The sequence below is a fragment of the Danio rerio genome, chromosome 15 (genome assembly GCF_052040795.2).
Source record: "Danio rerio strain M-AB ecotype USA chromosome 15, GRCz13ab, whole genome shotgun sequence".
Lineage (NCBI taxonomy): Eukaryota > Metazoa > Chordata > Actinopteri > Cypriniformes > Danionidae > Danio > Danio rerio.
This window is the reverse complement of record NC_141035.1, coordinates 43,985,818-44,002,313: the sequence shown is the minus strand read 5'-3', so window position 1 is coordinate 44,002,313 and position 16,496 is coordinate 43,985,818. Positions and strand designations below refer to the sequence as shown.

General features: G+C 45.1%; 1 long non-coding RNA gene across 1 annotated transcript; it reads left to right on the top strand.

Annotated features, from left to right (window-relative positions):
- Positions 1-1,207: 1,207 nt before the first annotated feature.
- Positions 1,208-13,761, top strand: LOC147840690 (uncharacterized). Its single transcript, XR_015510051.1, has 3 exons — positions 1,208-2,495; positions 9,980-13,112; positions 13,246-13,761. It is a non-coding gene; the product is annotated as an uncharacterized LOC147840690 (long non-coding RNA).
- The last annotated feature ends 2,735 nt before the right edge of the window (positions 13,762-16,496 follow it).

The following is a 16,496-nucleotide window of genomic DNA, read 5'->3' as shown; positions in this document are numbered from 1 at the left end:
GCTGGAAAATGACCAGCCAAATCCAGCTAAAACCAGCTTGACCAGCCTGGTTTAAGCTGGATATAGCTGGTTTTGGCTGGAGTCCCAGCTTGACCAGCTAAGCCCAGGCTGGAAATGGCTGGAAACCAGCCTGGAAGTGGCCAAAATCCCTCTAAAACCAGCCTGGTTGACCAGCTAAAACCAGCCAGCCAGCCTAGGCTGGTTTAAGCTGGATTTTTCAGCAGGGGTAGCATGTTACTAAAGGTTTAAGACAAAGGTTTAAGTAGCATGTTACTAAAGGTTTCTGTGTTCTTTTTGGTGTGAATTTGTATTCGCAATGCGGGGTTGTAAGGAATTAGATTTTGGGGAAAAAGCGAGTCTGCGCACTCGAGAGGGAGGAAGGGGTTTTCCCATTGGATGGAACAGGTATGTTAATTGTGTGTGTGTAACAGTGTGGGTTTTCGAGCGAACACAATGATTACTCTGTCTGAACGTGCAAAAGTTGATTAAAATGACGAGTTAAACTGTTAAATGCTTCCTGGCTTCTTTGGTTCGTTACAATACTATGAAAAAACATTTAGCCGAATTTTCTGTAGTGCTAAGATAAACCTGATTTTGTCTTGAATTCTTATTACTCATACAACGCATGATTGCACTCCCACTTATAAGTTGCAGAAATTTGTCTTATTTGAACTTTCATATTTCCATGTGAAAAAGAATAATCAATGCAGATGAATCTAGGCCACTGCTTGATTTTTTGCCACTGGGAATTAATTGAACGGCAAACAATGTGTATTTACACCAGAACGGAGCCTGCTTGAGAAATTAAGGAGACTCTGTGATGTCAGCACGGAACACAATTCATCTCAGCGCCAGTGGAACGCATTCCATTTTGATTAAAGATCACGAATCCCACATTTTTGAGTCGTTGGACTAATGCGCACTAATGAATCATTAACGATAAGACCCGCTACGTGTGTTAAGAATGTAAATAGGGTCAATTGAACAAGGAAAGGTGTAATTTTCCAAAAGCCTCGACGCCTTGATTAAATACCATAATTGCTCCTTGTCAAAGTATCGAAAACGGTCATCAGTGTCACAATTGAAACGTGTCCCCCGATTAGTGCGTTTAATAAGCCTGCTTTACATACGAAAAAAAAATTCAGATCCATCCAAGTCACCTGAGGTCTGGACGTTTCCTCCTATTTCTGATTAATTAAATAGATCCGGAAAAAAAGCTCCAAAGTGACACCAGACAGGCCTTTCTCGTGGTCTCTCAGCCTCTCTCTCCGGCTTTGGCTCATTAGTCGGGTCTTGTTTATATTCTCCTCATGTTTGCTCCTCTCTCTGCAGAAAGCTGGACACCTGACAACTGGCACGCGACACACACAGAGAGAGAAAGAGAGAGAGGGAGAGAGAGGCTGACGGAATATGAAAAGCGAGAGGCAAAACGCTCGGATCAGAGAGAGATGGAGCAAATTAGAAGCTGAAAAATAGAGGGAGATGGAGGGAGGAGGGAGGAAGAAAAGGACGGGGGAGAATTTTTGCACGAGAGCACCGAGTGCGTGAGGGGAGTCTGTCTGGCACGTGAGGACAAAAATAGACTCCTGCGAGCTAAATATAGCGCAGATCACAGAGCCAGCGAGATGGAGAGAGAGTAAGAAAGGACTCGCCCGCTCTTTTGGAAATCATTTCTGAAGGAGCGCACCGAAATCTATTTTAGACGTGTGCACGAAATTTAACATCTATCATTCAAATGAGAGCAGTAGGACTCACTTTAAAAGCGTGCATAATTCAGAGGAAAGGCTTGCAACGTGACGGGTATTTATAGGCGAGGCGGCCCACGATGAAGTATATTTAGAATTTCTGTCTTTCTTTTTTGGTCGATCTGACACGTCTGTGGAGTTCTTTGTCGTGTGTATATATATATGCGATCGCAGGCTTGTCTGGAGGGCCAGAGACTCCGTTCGATTGGTGCACGAGTTTTGCTACACATGAGCAATGATGAAGTGAATTTACAAGTTTCAGAGGGAGAGCAGACGACAGATTGGGAAAGACATTTTCAATTACACCTGTACATCATTCATTCACAGTATCTGATGTTTTACGGCTAGAGTAAAATAATTAATACACCACAGCATTTTAGATGGTGTCATTAGCTATGTTTCCATCCACCTATTAGGGTTGGGTTGATAGACGATACTATCCTAAATTGCAGATAACCTATAGACATCATGATGTTGAGTTGGCATTGTGATCCTCCGCCCCGCCCCTGTCGCAGCAGCAACCCGCTCACTAAAAATACACACTTAGGCCCCTTTTACCTTAATACATCTTAGTTTTAAAATGGCATTTCAGAACGAAAACGATCTACCACCACAGTGGCGTTTCAGCTAGCATTTCTGAAAAGCCCTCCTTCCACACTGTACCTCTGAAAACGCACATCACTTGACCACACACACACCCTGACAAGCACTCTAGCATATGCGCACATCTGAGCTCCAGGCAGTCAGCGGGTGCTTTGAGCAGAAAACCCCAGAAAGCTTAGTTTAGTCGATCTGACACATCTGTGGAGTTCTTTGTCGTGTATATATATATATATATATATATATATATATATATATATATATATATATATATATATATATATATATATACATACATACGTATGTGATCGCAAGCTTGTCTGGAGGGTCAGAGACAAATGAAGACTCCATTCGATTGGTGCACGAGTTTTGCATCACATGAGCAATGATGAAGTGAATTTACAAGTTTCAGAGGGAGAGCAGACGACAGATTGGGAAAGACATTTTTAATTACACCTGTACATCGTTCAATCACAGTATCTGATGTTTTACGGCTAGAGTAAAATAATTAATACACCACAGCATTTTAGATGGTGTCATTAGCTATGTTTCCATGCATCGTACATTGCAGATGACCAACTGACCATCATGTTGCTGAGCCGGCATCGTGATCCTCCGCCCCGCCCATGTCGCAGCAGCAACCCGCTCACTAAAAATACACACTTAGGCCCCTTTTACCTTAATACATCTTAGTTTTAAAATGGCATTTCAGAACGAAAACGATCTACCACCACAGTGGCGTTTCAGCTAGCATTTCTGAAAAGCCCTCCTTCCACACTGTACCTCTGAAAATGCACATCACGTGACCACACACACACCCTGACAAGCACTCTAGCATATGCGCACATCTGAGCTCCAGGCAGTCAGCGGGTGCTTTGAGCAGAAAAACCCAGAAAGCTTAGTTTACTCGATCTGACATATCTGTGGAGTTCTTGGTCATATATATATATATATATATATATATATATATATATATATATATATATATATATATATATATATATATATATATATATATATATATACATATGTGATCACAAGCTTGTCTGGAGGGCCAGAGACAAATGAAGACTCCATTCGATTGGTGCACGAGTTTTGCATCACATGAGCAATGATGAAGTGAATTTACAAGTTCCCCTTCGGGGGGAACTTCAGCACTATAAGTGGATTTGATTTGTAAAATCCACGCATTGGGAGGTTCGGTTCAGAAGCTACTCGTCTGAAAGAGTATTGAACGGGCCAATTAAGAATGAATTGGCAGCGCAAGCCTGCGCAGGTGAGCGGCATAAGCAATCAACTGAGTATATAAGCTCACCTGGCGCCAGCAGACGCTATCCTTTTCGCTTCAGAGACTTTCTGATCGAGTCGATGAGGGTTCCTCCTGCTGTGACCAGCGATTCTGAGCGAACGAGAGCATTCTCCCGGTCAAGAGTGTGTACACGCAGTGGCAGACGGTCGAGCTGGGTTTCTCCCTTGCCTGGCGTTCTTTGGGTCCGGTCCTCCAGAGCGGTGCGTATAAAGTTGCAAACTTCACAGAAAGAGCAACACAGTCGTGCAGCACGTCCTTATCAGGACGGCGCTCCGACTGTGCGTTTCTGGATGCGGTGGTTTCCTGTCCTCGGATGATGGGCGCGGGCACTGCGTTGCATGTCTGGGGGTCCAGCATGTTAATGCGCTGCTCGCGGGCAGTTCATGTCGTCATTGCGATGCCATGACTGTTGCGCAAGATCGCGGTTAGCCTTTGCAAAAGGGTGAACCACCCCAGTTGTCCCCTGCTCTGCAGCGGGCACTCGGGCAGATCTGAGGGTTTCAGCGAGAGATAATCCGTCGCCCACGGGCCCGCGGACCTCCCGCTCCTCTAAGCGCTCCATCCAAGCTTCGGGCGGGGGAAGCGATCCGTCTAACAGATGGTAGCCCTTACGCCCGATGACACCGGAGACCAGATGTCCACCGCGGCATCGGAGGGTGGGCTTTCATTGTCCGATGATGATCCAGACCCGCTCGCCCCCTTCGGGCTGGTGAGCGCTGTCACTACGGATCCTGAAACGGACATGTTAGCCGTGCTTTCCCGGGCTGCTTCGGCCGTGGGTTGGAGATGGTTTATCCCCCAGCTCCGCGGCCGGACCGACTAGAGGGGCGTTCCCTTCTTCCCGGAGGTGCACAGTAGGCTCACGCGGTCTTGTAAAGCACTTTTTTTCTGCTCGTGCTGCGTGTTCCTCCACCCTAACCACTCTTGACGGTGAAACAGCCAGGGGGTATGTGGCGATTCCTCAGGTTGAGTGCGCGATGGCGGTAAATCCGCGCGGCGCCTCTTCTTGGCGGGATCCGCCTCGTCTCCCATCCAAAGCCTGTAAGTTATCTACCTCCCTCGGAGCTAGAGCTTACATAGCTGCGGGCCAGGCTGCTTCAGCCTTGCATGCGATAGCCACCTACTAGCGCTACCAAGCGCAGGCGCTGGCCGAGCTGCACGAGGGTGGGTCCAATCCAGGCTTACGAGCTTCGCACCGCCGCCGACTTGGCTCTTCGGACTACTGAGTCCGCTGCGTGTGCGTTGGGAAGGACGATGTCCACATTAGTGGTCCAGGAGCGCCACCCCTGGCTGATATGCGCAAAGTCGACAAAGTCCGCTTTCTTGACTTCCCCATATCCCCAGCCAGGTTCGGCGACACTGTCTGTGAATTCACCCAGGAATTCAAGGCGGTGAGAGAGCAGTTGGTGGGTGATGTCTTATCGGCGGTCCGTAGCCCGCTCCGCCCGCCGTGCCATTCATACCTGCTCCTCGCCGAAGGCGCCCGCCTACGAGAGCTGCTCCGCCCCCGCACACGCCTCAGGCGAAGCGAGCGCGTCGGGCACCTCGGAAGCAGGCAGCCCCCCTGCCCAGAACGCCGCTAAGTCCGGCAACGGACCGCGAAGCGCCCCTGGGACAGGCCATCTGGAGAAGAGGGAACTTGCTCTTTCCCCGCTGGAGGGCGGGGCCCCATTTCCAACGGCACTTTTTACTGCCATGAAAACATTATGAAAGGGCACTTTTCACTTCCCCAGATGTGACAGCCCGAAATCTGCCAGTCTGGGACGCTATGCTTTCTAGCTTGCAGATTCGGTGCGTTTCGCCAGTGGCTCACGAGCGCTGGGAGGACGGTCTCCTTTCTCCCACCCCTCGAGCCTCCCCTCCGGAGCTCGGGTTTGGAGTGAGAGCAAATATCTCACCTCCAGCTTTTCCGTGGGACCCGCGAGCTTCCCGGATCAGCACACCCACTCCGCGCTGCCCCACTGCTGGTACGTCAGCGATTGTAGCGATGAGTCCATTAGCGAGAGCTCTGCCTGCCTGGTTAGCGCGGGCCAGCTCTTCGCGGTGGCTCATACGCACAATCAGACTCGGCTATGCGATTCAGTTCGCGAAACGGCCCCCCAAGTCACGGGTGTGTATTCACCAGGGTCAGCCCCCTGTCCGCCCCTGTCTTGCGAGAGGAGATTGCTGTCCTCCTGGCGAAGGATGCAATCGAGCCGCTCCCTCCAGCCGAGATGGAGAGCGGGTTTTACAGCCCACGCTTCATCGTGCCCAAAAGAGCGGTGGGTCACGGCCAATCCTAGATCTGCGCGTTTTGAACCGCTGCCTGCACAAGCTGCCGTTCAGAATGCTCACGCAGAAGCGCATCCTCCGGTGCGTTCGTCCTCTGGGTTGGTCTGCAGCATTAGACCTGATGGACGCGTATTTCCATGTCTCCACTCTTCCTCGCCACCGACAGTTTCTGCGGTTTGCGTTTGAAGGTCGAGCTTGGCAATACAAAGCCCTCCCCTTCGGGCTCTCTCTGTCTCCGCGGGTCCTCACCAAGCCCGCGGAGGGTGCCTCAGCGCCCCTTCGGCTCGCGGGCATCTGCATACTCAATTTCTTTACGACTGGCTGATTTTTGCCCTCTCTCAGAGCAGTTGATTATGCACAGAGACAAAGTGCTCTGGCACTTCCACCCGTGGGGGTTTCAGGTCAACCGAGAAAAGAGCAAACTCGCCCCCGTGCAGAGGATCTCTTCTCTCGGGCTGGAGCTGGACTCGGTCACCATGGCAGCGCGCCTCTCCGGAGAGCGCGCTCAGCTGATGCTGTACTGTCTGAGAGAGCTCGACAGTAAAATAGTGGTCCCACTGAAACTATTTCAGAGGCTCCTGGGGCATATGGCATCCGCAGCCGCTTCATGCCGCTCGGATTATTCTATATGAGACCACTTCAGCACTGGCTTCACGATCGAGTCCCCAGACGCGCATGGCACGCGCGCGCACACCGAGTCTCTGTTACTGCGCTGTGTCGCCGCGCCCTCAGCCCTTGGAGCGACCCCTCGTTCCTACAGACCTGGGTGTCTCTAGAACAGGCGTCCAGTCTTGTTGTCGTTTCAGCAGACACTTCCAACACGGGCTGGGGGGCTGTGCGTTGCGGGCATGCGGCTGCGGACCTGTGGAAAGGTACCCAGTTGCATTGGCATATCGCCTGGAGCTGTTGGCAGTGTTCCTCGCTCTCCACCGTTTTTTTCCGGTGCTGGAGCGGCAACACGTGCTGGTCAGGACGGACAGTACGGCGGCGGTGGCGTATATCAGCCGTATAGGGGGTATGCGCTCTCGCCGCATGTCTCAGCTCGCCCGCCGTCTGCTCCTCTGGAGTCATCCGCGGCTGAAATCGCTGCACACCATTCATATTAAGGCAAGCTCAACCGTGCAGCCGATGCGCTCTCACGGCAGCCTTGCGTCCTGGAGAATGGAGACTCCACCCCGAGTCTGTTCAGCTGATATGGGCGCGATTCGGGGAAGCCCAGATCGATCTGTTGCTTCCCCCGAGATCGCTCATTGCTAGTTGTTCTTTCCCTGACCGAGTGCTCTCGGCACGGATGCACTGGCTTACAGCTGGCCTCGGTGCACGCGCAAATACGCGTTTCCCCCAGTGAGCCTGCTCGCGCAGTTACTGTGCAAGGTCAGGAAGAGGACGAGGAACAGGTTGCTGGTTGCGCCCCTCTGGCTCAACCGGACCTGGATGTCAGAGCTCTCCCTCGCGATAGCCCTCCCCTGGCAGTCCCTTCGAGAGAGCACCTACTCTCTCAGGGACAGGGCACCACCTGGCACCCTCGCCGATCTTTGAAGAGATTGTAGACGCGAGGAAGACTTAGGTAACCTCCGATTGCGGTGGCTAATACCGTCACTCGGGCTAGAGCCCCCTCCCCGAGCGCGCCTATGCCCTGACGTGGAGTCTATTCACTGAATGGTGTGTCTCTCGCTGAGAAGACCCCCGTAATTTGCCAGATCAGCGTTGTGCTTTCTTTACGCCGAGAGAAGCTGGAGAGCAGGCTGTCGCCCTCCACACTCAAGGTTACGTGGCTGCCATCTCCGCTCTCATAACGCGGTGGCTGGCAGCACCGTGGGAACGCATAACCTCATCATCCGGTTCCTCAGGGGCGTTAAGCGAATTAATCCACCCCGCCCCCTCTCATGCCCTCTTAGGATCTCGCCCTCGCTACACAAGCCGCGTCAGATCCCTTCGATCCTCGACTCAGTATTTTCTGTCCCTGAAGACAGCTCTGCTGGTCGCGTTGATATCGATTAGAGGGTCGGGGACCCGGAGGCATTTTTCGGTCAGTGACTCGTGCCTGTAATTGGGCTGGCTTCTCTCACGTATGAGACCCCGCCCGCGATATGTGCCCAAGGTTCCTACCACTCCGTTTTAATACGAGGTAGTGAGCCTGCAAGCGCTGCCCTCGGAGGAGGCAGACCCAGCCCTTCTTTATTGTCCAGTTCGCGTTTTGCGTATTATCCGGACCGCACTCAGAGTTTAGATCATCTGAGCAGCTCTTCATCTGTTATAACGGTCGGCAGCAGGGAAGTGCCGTACCGAAATAAGTTCCCACTAGATTGTGGATGCCTTTCTTTCACTATCAGAGCCGAGATGAGCCGCGTCCCCCGAGAGCGCGTGCGCACTCCACTCGGAGTTTCGCATCCTCTCGAGCGCGCGCACGCGGCGCCCCTCTAACAGACTTCTGTAGAGCTGCGGGCTGGGTGACACCCAACACATTTGCAAGGTTTTACAATCTGCGAGTGGAGCCGGTTTCCTCAAGGGTATTAGGTAACCCTTGGTGATTGAGGAAACAATTCGGTAGGGTGTTGAAACACGCTTGCTGCGCCATTTTCCCTAACACGGAGATACGTGCGCCTTTTTATCTGTCAGTAAAGTTCCCCGTCAGGTGAGCCCTGCAGATTCCTCCGTGGCCCCCAGCACTGACTCAGCGGAGGAGTCACTTGCTGGCCCACTACGTTGTAGGTCTGCCCGCTGGTCAGCCCGCGTTTTGGGTAAAGGTGCCTGCTATGCGTGATCCCCACTAGGCGATCCCATATGCTTATTCCGCCACGGTTAAGTCCCCCCCCTGGGCGGACCCGTGTCTTCCCTCCCCGCTAACCACTCTTTTGCTATGCGTACTCCCCCTTTTTAGGGCTAGTCCATATGTAAATTCTGCCATCTATCCCCCCTCGGGTAACGGATGGCCTCCGCAGCGTCCTCCCTATCGGGATTGCACGCTTCCCAACGTACTGTCGTATTTCCTAGAATTATCTAGATGCTCACGACTTCCCAAAAAATATATCTAAATCCGTAAAACTTCTGTTGAAGTAGGATAAATTAGGGCCAGGGACACGTTGGAGGACCGCGCCCCCCATGATGCGGGTGCGTCACGCTTGCTTGACTATCTCCTCATCGGGGGTGTTGGTAAGGTGCAGTCATTATGGCGCTTTCAATGGGCTCCCAATGCGTGGATTTTACAAATCAAATCCACTTATAGTGCTGAAGTTCCCCCCGAAGGGGAACGTTCGAGGTTACTAAAGTAACCCTTCGTTCCCCGAGGAGGGGAACGGAAGCACTATACTCCGTCGCCATAATGACTGTCCCTTAGCTGTTGAAAGTCTCTTCAGCTTAAAAAGGATAGCGTCTGCTGGCGCCAGGTGAGCTTATATACTCAGTTGATTGCTTATGCCGCTCACCTGCGCAGGCTTGCGCTGCCAATTCATTCTTAATTGGCCCGTTCAATACTCTTTCAGACGAGTAGCTTCTGAACCGAACCTCCCAATGCGTGGATTTTACAATCAAATCCACTTATAGTGCTTCCGTTCCCCTCCTCGGGGAACGAAGGGTTACTTTAGTAACCTCGAACGTTTCAGAGGGAGAGCAGACGACAGATTGGGAAAGACATTTTTAATTACACTTGTGCATCATTCATTCACAGTATCTGATGTTTTACGGTAAGAGTAAAATAACTAATACACCACAGCATTTTAGATGGTGTCATTAGCTATGTTTCCATGCATCGTACATTGCAGATGACCAACTGACCATCATGTTGCTGAGCCGGCATCGTGATCTTCTGCCATGTCGCTGCAGCAACCCGCTCACTAAAAATACACACTTAGGCCCCGTTTACCCTAATACATCTTAGTTTTAAAACGGCATTTCAGAACGAAAACGATCCATGTCCCCACTGGCGTTTTATCTAGCATTTCTGAAAAGCCCTCCTTCCACACTGTACCTCTGAAAACGCACATTACTTGACCACACACACACCCTGACATGCACTCTAGCATATGCGCACATCTGAGCTCCAGGCAGTCAGCAGGTGCTTTGAGCAGAAAACCCTCTGGAGGCAGTGGATGTTGGACAGTTTATCAAGGATGTACTGCTGGATTGTGTCTCACTAGAGTTGTGATATTCAATCAATCTTGTCTCTGTTTAACGACTCTTCGATCTTTTGAATCTATCAGGTAACAAGTCACAGCGTCAGTGCACTGCTTCAATCTTTCACTTTCACGCTTGTACCTACTGATGGTTGGTTCCTGTTGGTTTTGCACCTTTTTTTAACCAAAGTTTGTCGACGCCATTATAAAGACACAGATCACTCTACCTATTCATGCCAGAGTCCCGCAGAAAAAGTTATTGACAGTTGGTAATTTGTGTGTGACTTATCTTTATTTATTTATGATTTGGTTATGGGTAAAACTAAGAGCATGCGGGTCAGGTAGTTGAAACGATAGTCTACAAATAATTAATTCAATATGACTTTATATATACCATATATATGTACCATATTCATGAATAATTAAATTACTGCTTTCTACGGCAACGATGCTATCGTCAATCGCAATGTTTCACATTAGACATCGTACAGTGCCAAATTGGTCGACATCGGCCAACCCTACCACCTCTTTTAATGCACGTTTTGGAATATCCAGTCTAATCTTAAGAAAACGTTTCTATTTTACGCTTTGTCATTTAGTGGCTAATTTGTACAATTTTATCGAATTCGGTTGTACAAAAATATACGATTTGAAAAGGAGACGTGGCACTCACCCCGGCCCTAAACCCAACCGTCATTGGGGGAGGGAGCAAATCATACTAAATTGTACAATGATGTTCATACCAATTAGGTATTAAATCAAAATGTTACGAATTGCCATGAGATTGTGTTGAAATACTGCATAAAAATACTTAATGGAAACGCCAAAACATTTAGAAAATGTGCATAAAATCTTGCACACAACTGAGTAGGATAAACTTTTTAGCTAATAAGAAAAAGCACATACTGAAAAAAAAATTCTAGCATGCGCACCCATAAAGGTCATGTGATTGTTTTAACAGATCATGTAATGATCAAAATTGACACAATGGGACGTTATTATTAGACAAACCAAAGGAATGACTACATAGTAAAACATCTGAAATGCTGTTTTGGGGGGGACGACACGGTGGCTCAGTGGTTAGCACTGTTGCCTTACAGCAAGAAGGTTCGAGTTGATTCGAGTCCCAGCTGGGCCAGCTGTCATTTCTGTTTGGAGTTTGCATGTTCTCCCCGTGTGGGCGTGGGTTTCCTTCAGGTGCTCCGGTTTCCCCCACATCCCAAAGACATGCGCTAAACGAATTGGATTAACTAAGTTGGCAGGAGTGTTTGAGTGGTGAATGTGAGAGTGGGTTGTGGTTAGAAGTGCATCTGCTGTGTAAGACATATGCCAGAATATTTGGTGGTTCATTCCACAGTGGCGGCCTCTGATAAATAAGGGACTAAGCTGATGTAAAATGAATGAAAGAACAGAATGTTGTTTGGGTCTTTCTAAAGTCCCTCAGCCAAAGTCTGTCATCACAGTGGTTTAGTATTATTTCCTATTATTATCAGTCTTTAGTGGCTGCTCTACCAAATGTTTTGGGTGAGATCCCCACTTTGTACGTTAGTCTGATTTGCATCTTTGAATGGAAACATAGCTATTAGGAGCTAATTTTGTGTTAACAGTTAAATACTGTATCTTATTTTGAAATGTTTTTCTAATGCAAATGTGAAATAAATGAATTCACCGTTGTCTTTTTGCAGATTGAAGGTTGAATTAGCAATTTTTAATAGCTATTAAGTTGCACTGAATCTTTCTTTTAATGTCTCCACATCTTCCAACCCAATTAAATTTTTTGGATTTTTTCCCTCTTTTTTTTCTTAAACAAACATGTAGAATACTTTGTAAAACTGTATTTATTCAGTGTTCTGCTTATTATTTATTTTTTTTAAATGTTGATTTGATGCCTAAGAAACATTTTTATTTATAGTTATCAATATTAAAAAGGAGCTACTATATATTTGTGGAAAACATTAATGAATGTTAAGTTCATTAATTTCGTTCACAGCATTCATCTAAAATATACTTTTTTTGCAACAATATAACGAGTTAGTGCATTCATACTGAATAATTCTTTTAAAATAGTTTGACTTGTATGTTGATGTTGTACCTCTATATTAGACCCATGGTGATACTTGATTGTCTCCATGGGAACACAGGGCTGTGCAGTTTGGCCAATATTACAGTGATATGCAACACTTTATTCATTTAACTTTAATGGGGTAGAAAATCCTTAATGAATGTAAACATACTCTGTGGACACAAGTTAAGCTGCATGCCTTTTAATTAATCCATTTCATTTTCCAACTAAATATATATTTTTGCATTTTATAATTTATAGGTAAGCCATAACTTCAGCATTTAAAAAATCTATTAAAATGGAAACAAGTATTGTTTTACAACAAAACAATGAATTGAATGTTTTTGCTAAATTATGTGCTGTTTAACAGACCTGCATGAATTAAAACACATTTCAAATAATACATATTTTCTTCCTTTCAGAATTACATTTCTGCACCATGTCTTAACAGGGGTGTATCTTTAAGTCAAAAAAAGTAGCAAAGAAGAAGCGACAAACTACTGAAGACAGCAAAAACAAAAGTGTTGATGAGTGCTTGTGTCAGAGGTAAAAGGAGATCTGTTTTACAAGTACAAAGAATTAGTTGCTCATAACTTTTGGAAAGAAAAAGCAAAGACAATGAATAGGGCTGACTTTTTCCAACACATATCACACATGCTATCAAATAGTGTGTGTTCACTATATGCAACTATCCATATACTTGCAAACATGTTTCTTTTAAATTATTCTTTTCGCTTAAAGTGTGACTGCAAAGTATTGAGTGAATTTTTCTAGGGTAGTTCTTACTTTTAAGTATTTATTCATTTAGCAGACGGTTTTATCCAAAGTGACTTACAAATGAGGATGAAAGAAAGGAAGGCAGACAAATATAGATGCCATGACAGTTCTAGGTATAGGCCGGTATAAGATTCTGACTGTATGATAACCTTGGATAAAAAATATAATGGTTTTACGGTATTGTGATTACTGCTCTAAAATATATTCTTATTTATGTGTGTGCGTGTGTATGAGAGGTGTGAGGTGTTTCGGTGATCCAAAGGTTGACATCGTGGGCCCCCGACGGGTACCCGGCTGGTCTCGACCCCCTTGACTTATCCCTCTGCGGGGGAGATTGAAAGAGGCGCGTGGGGGCTGTGGGTTTAAAAGACTCTTCTTGCGGGATGCTGTCTGTGTGTGTGTGTCACTTGCTTGGTGCTTGTGTGTGTGCATTTGTTTTTATACAGACAGTTTAATATAGGCTGTCTAGACTCTGTATAGCTGGGTGGTTTTCGGCTTTGTTCTCCCCCCCATCTGTAAGTGTGAACGGGCGGGCGCGGCAGATATAAAACGGGGTGGGTCGGGCAGCGGGACAACAAATGCTAAATATAAGCGGGAGCGGTCGGGTTTAGGCTAAAACCTGGCGGGAGCAGGATTCCAAATCTAGTCCCGCGCAGATCTCTACTTTCATGCCACTTTCACTTTCAAAAGGAACCAAAAAGCAAACTACTGTACTACTTTTGGGGTACTTGGCTAAGTTTTTCTGACATACAATCCTTTCAGAAATGGACAAACGCAAGACTCAAGCACAAAAAAAACAAAAACAAAGGAGCAAATGATTCTTTCAGCAACCTAAAACAAGAACAACCTTAACTATTATGATAACCTTTTCTACTATTATGAACTTTGAATGATGGAGTTACTTTCTAACAAGAGGATACATGTGCAGGTGAAGATTAAAGATACAGATGAGAGGTTTGCACTGACTGTGGGCTATATGTTGTGTGTTGTTTTTGAACCCAAATAAGGACTAAATGTATGCTGTGTGTAGTGTTTCTGTAATTCTGTAAGGTTACAGTAGGCTATCATTGATCTGCAGTTATTATCAAATCATGTTCATAGAAAGGTTAGTAATGAACATTTATACACAAGTGTTTGTGTATAAAGAATCTGTTTATCACGCATATGATATCTGAACGACCCTTACAGCTTTACTTTGACTTTTCCTTGAACGAAAATTATGCCGACTGAAGCTTTCTGTCGTACACCATGCCCAACAAAGGGTATCATTGGTACTCTTGGCAGTGGGGACGCAAGCCTGATAAGGGTAACCCATCCTGAACTGTACCGTACCGTACCACTTAGAGAAAAAGGGCTATTAGTACTTATTGCATGCAATAAATACATCCAAAAATATCAGCATTATGTTTTTAGCCTGTTTTGCATGCACTTGATGTGTAGTCAATATTATCTCAACAGACTGTTTGAGCATAATAATTCCTGCTATAGCCCTTTGTCTGTGCATACAATGGAATGCATGAATTTCTGCGGTGTGAACCAGAGCGTGTGTGTGTGTGTGTGTGTATGTCTACAGAAGATGGAGTGAGACGGATGTGTCTACCCGCAGTGATCAGTAATGGATGAGCTGGTCCAGGCTTGGCTAAACGTTCAGAGTAACGGATGGGAAGAGTCAAGTCTGTCTAAACGCACACAGAGCCCGTCTGTGTTGACTGACAGGTCATCCGTGGCTCCCAGAACACACCATGTGTCGTCATTTCACATCCTGGCTCAAAATCACCGCCATCAATAATCTTTCTGTATATGGGCTTGTGTAACAAAATAGGATTGTTTACCGTTTGACGAATCTGAAGGCAGCAATGTTGAGGAAAATTGCCTGAATTGCCCTTCAGGGATCAGTAAAGCATCCTCCTATTAGGCATCAAGTCCTCTTTTGCAAGTCAAATTTGAGACGAGATTGAAAAGACTTCGAATGAGAGTCACGTATCAAATTACAAGGTTGGATTTGATTTGTGAATAAAAAGTCCACAATACTGAGGTTAGTAAAATGTGCAGCAACGCACCAAAAACAAATGAATAATAAATATGAAAAACAAGCTTAAAACATACATAGACAGTAAACTAACTATAAGTTTCAGAACACAGCTTAGTTTTTAGTATACAGCTTTATTACACAGCTTTGGTTTTATTATAAGTCTGTTACCAGGAAAATAGAACAAGCATTACATTTTTAAAAAGCAACACAGCTTTACATTTAGTGATTTTCCTCCTTTAGAATGTTTAAAAATAGCAAAATAGCTATGATTTGCAAAAGACACCTACTAAAAATACATCAGCGTAACAATTTGTTATGTACTCAAAATCTTGTTAGACATATTAAAAAATACACTGTTCATGCACTGGTGGTCCACTATTGTCTTCTCTTGTGTTGCTGACTATGCATCATTGATCATTTTTATGATTATTTTATGTGTGTACTGCACTTTGATAAACACTTGCTGTTTTTACAAAGTGCTTTAAGAAGAAACTTTGACTTTTGTCAACAATATGTTATTAATAGTTTAAAAGGTGATAAAACTTTGTACGATTTTTTTTACATACAGTTGAAATCAGAATTATTAGCCCCCCTGAATAATTAAACCGCTTGTTTATTTTTTTTCCTAATTTCTGTTTAATGGAGAGCAGATTTTTTCAACACATTTCTAAACATAATAGTTTTAAAAGATCATTTCTAATAATGGATTTAGTCTTTTCCATGATGACAGTCAATAATATTTGACTAGATATTTTTCAAGACACTTTTATACAGCTTTTAAAGGCTTGTTAACTAGGCAGGTTAGGGTTATTAGGCAAGTTATTGTATACCAATGGTCTGTTCTGTAGATTATCGAGAAAAAATATATAAGCTAATAATTTTGTCCCTAAAATATTGTTTATATATATATATATATATAGTTTAAAAAATTGAAAACTGCTTTTATTCTAGCCCAAATAAAACAAATAAGACTTTTTTCTAGAAAAAAATTTTTTTTATGAGACATACTGTGAAAATTTCCTTGCTCTTTTAAACATCATTTGGGAAATATGTAAAAAAAAGTGGGAAAAAAAAAATCAAAGGCGGGCTAATAATTCTGACTTCAGCTGTACATAGTTTTAATAAATACAGTACATGTCCGCATAAGAATTTTACTCTAATGTATCTATTAAACTGAATGATAATTAAACAATTTCACAAAGTTTGACTATTTTAACATCTAAACACTGGTTGTATTTTTATGTTTTCTACACTGTACTAAAATTAAAAAGTTGCAAAATGATTTTGTTACTTTGATTTATTTTAATGTTACTCACATTTCAACTATTTTGTTTGTTCTGAAGAATCTAACTTAATATTCTTAGTCAGTTTGACTGATGTAAGTTGAGATGAATAGAAGTTCATTTGATTCAACTAAAATATTTGTGAAACTTCATTAACTGAATAAAATTACAAAAGTAACAAAAACTATTTTTTTTCAGTATGTACAATATACACTCACCGGCCACTTTATTAGGTCTACCTGCTCGTTAATGCATATTTCTAATCACCCAATCACATGGCAGTAACTCAATGCATTTAAGCATGT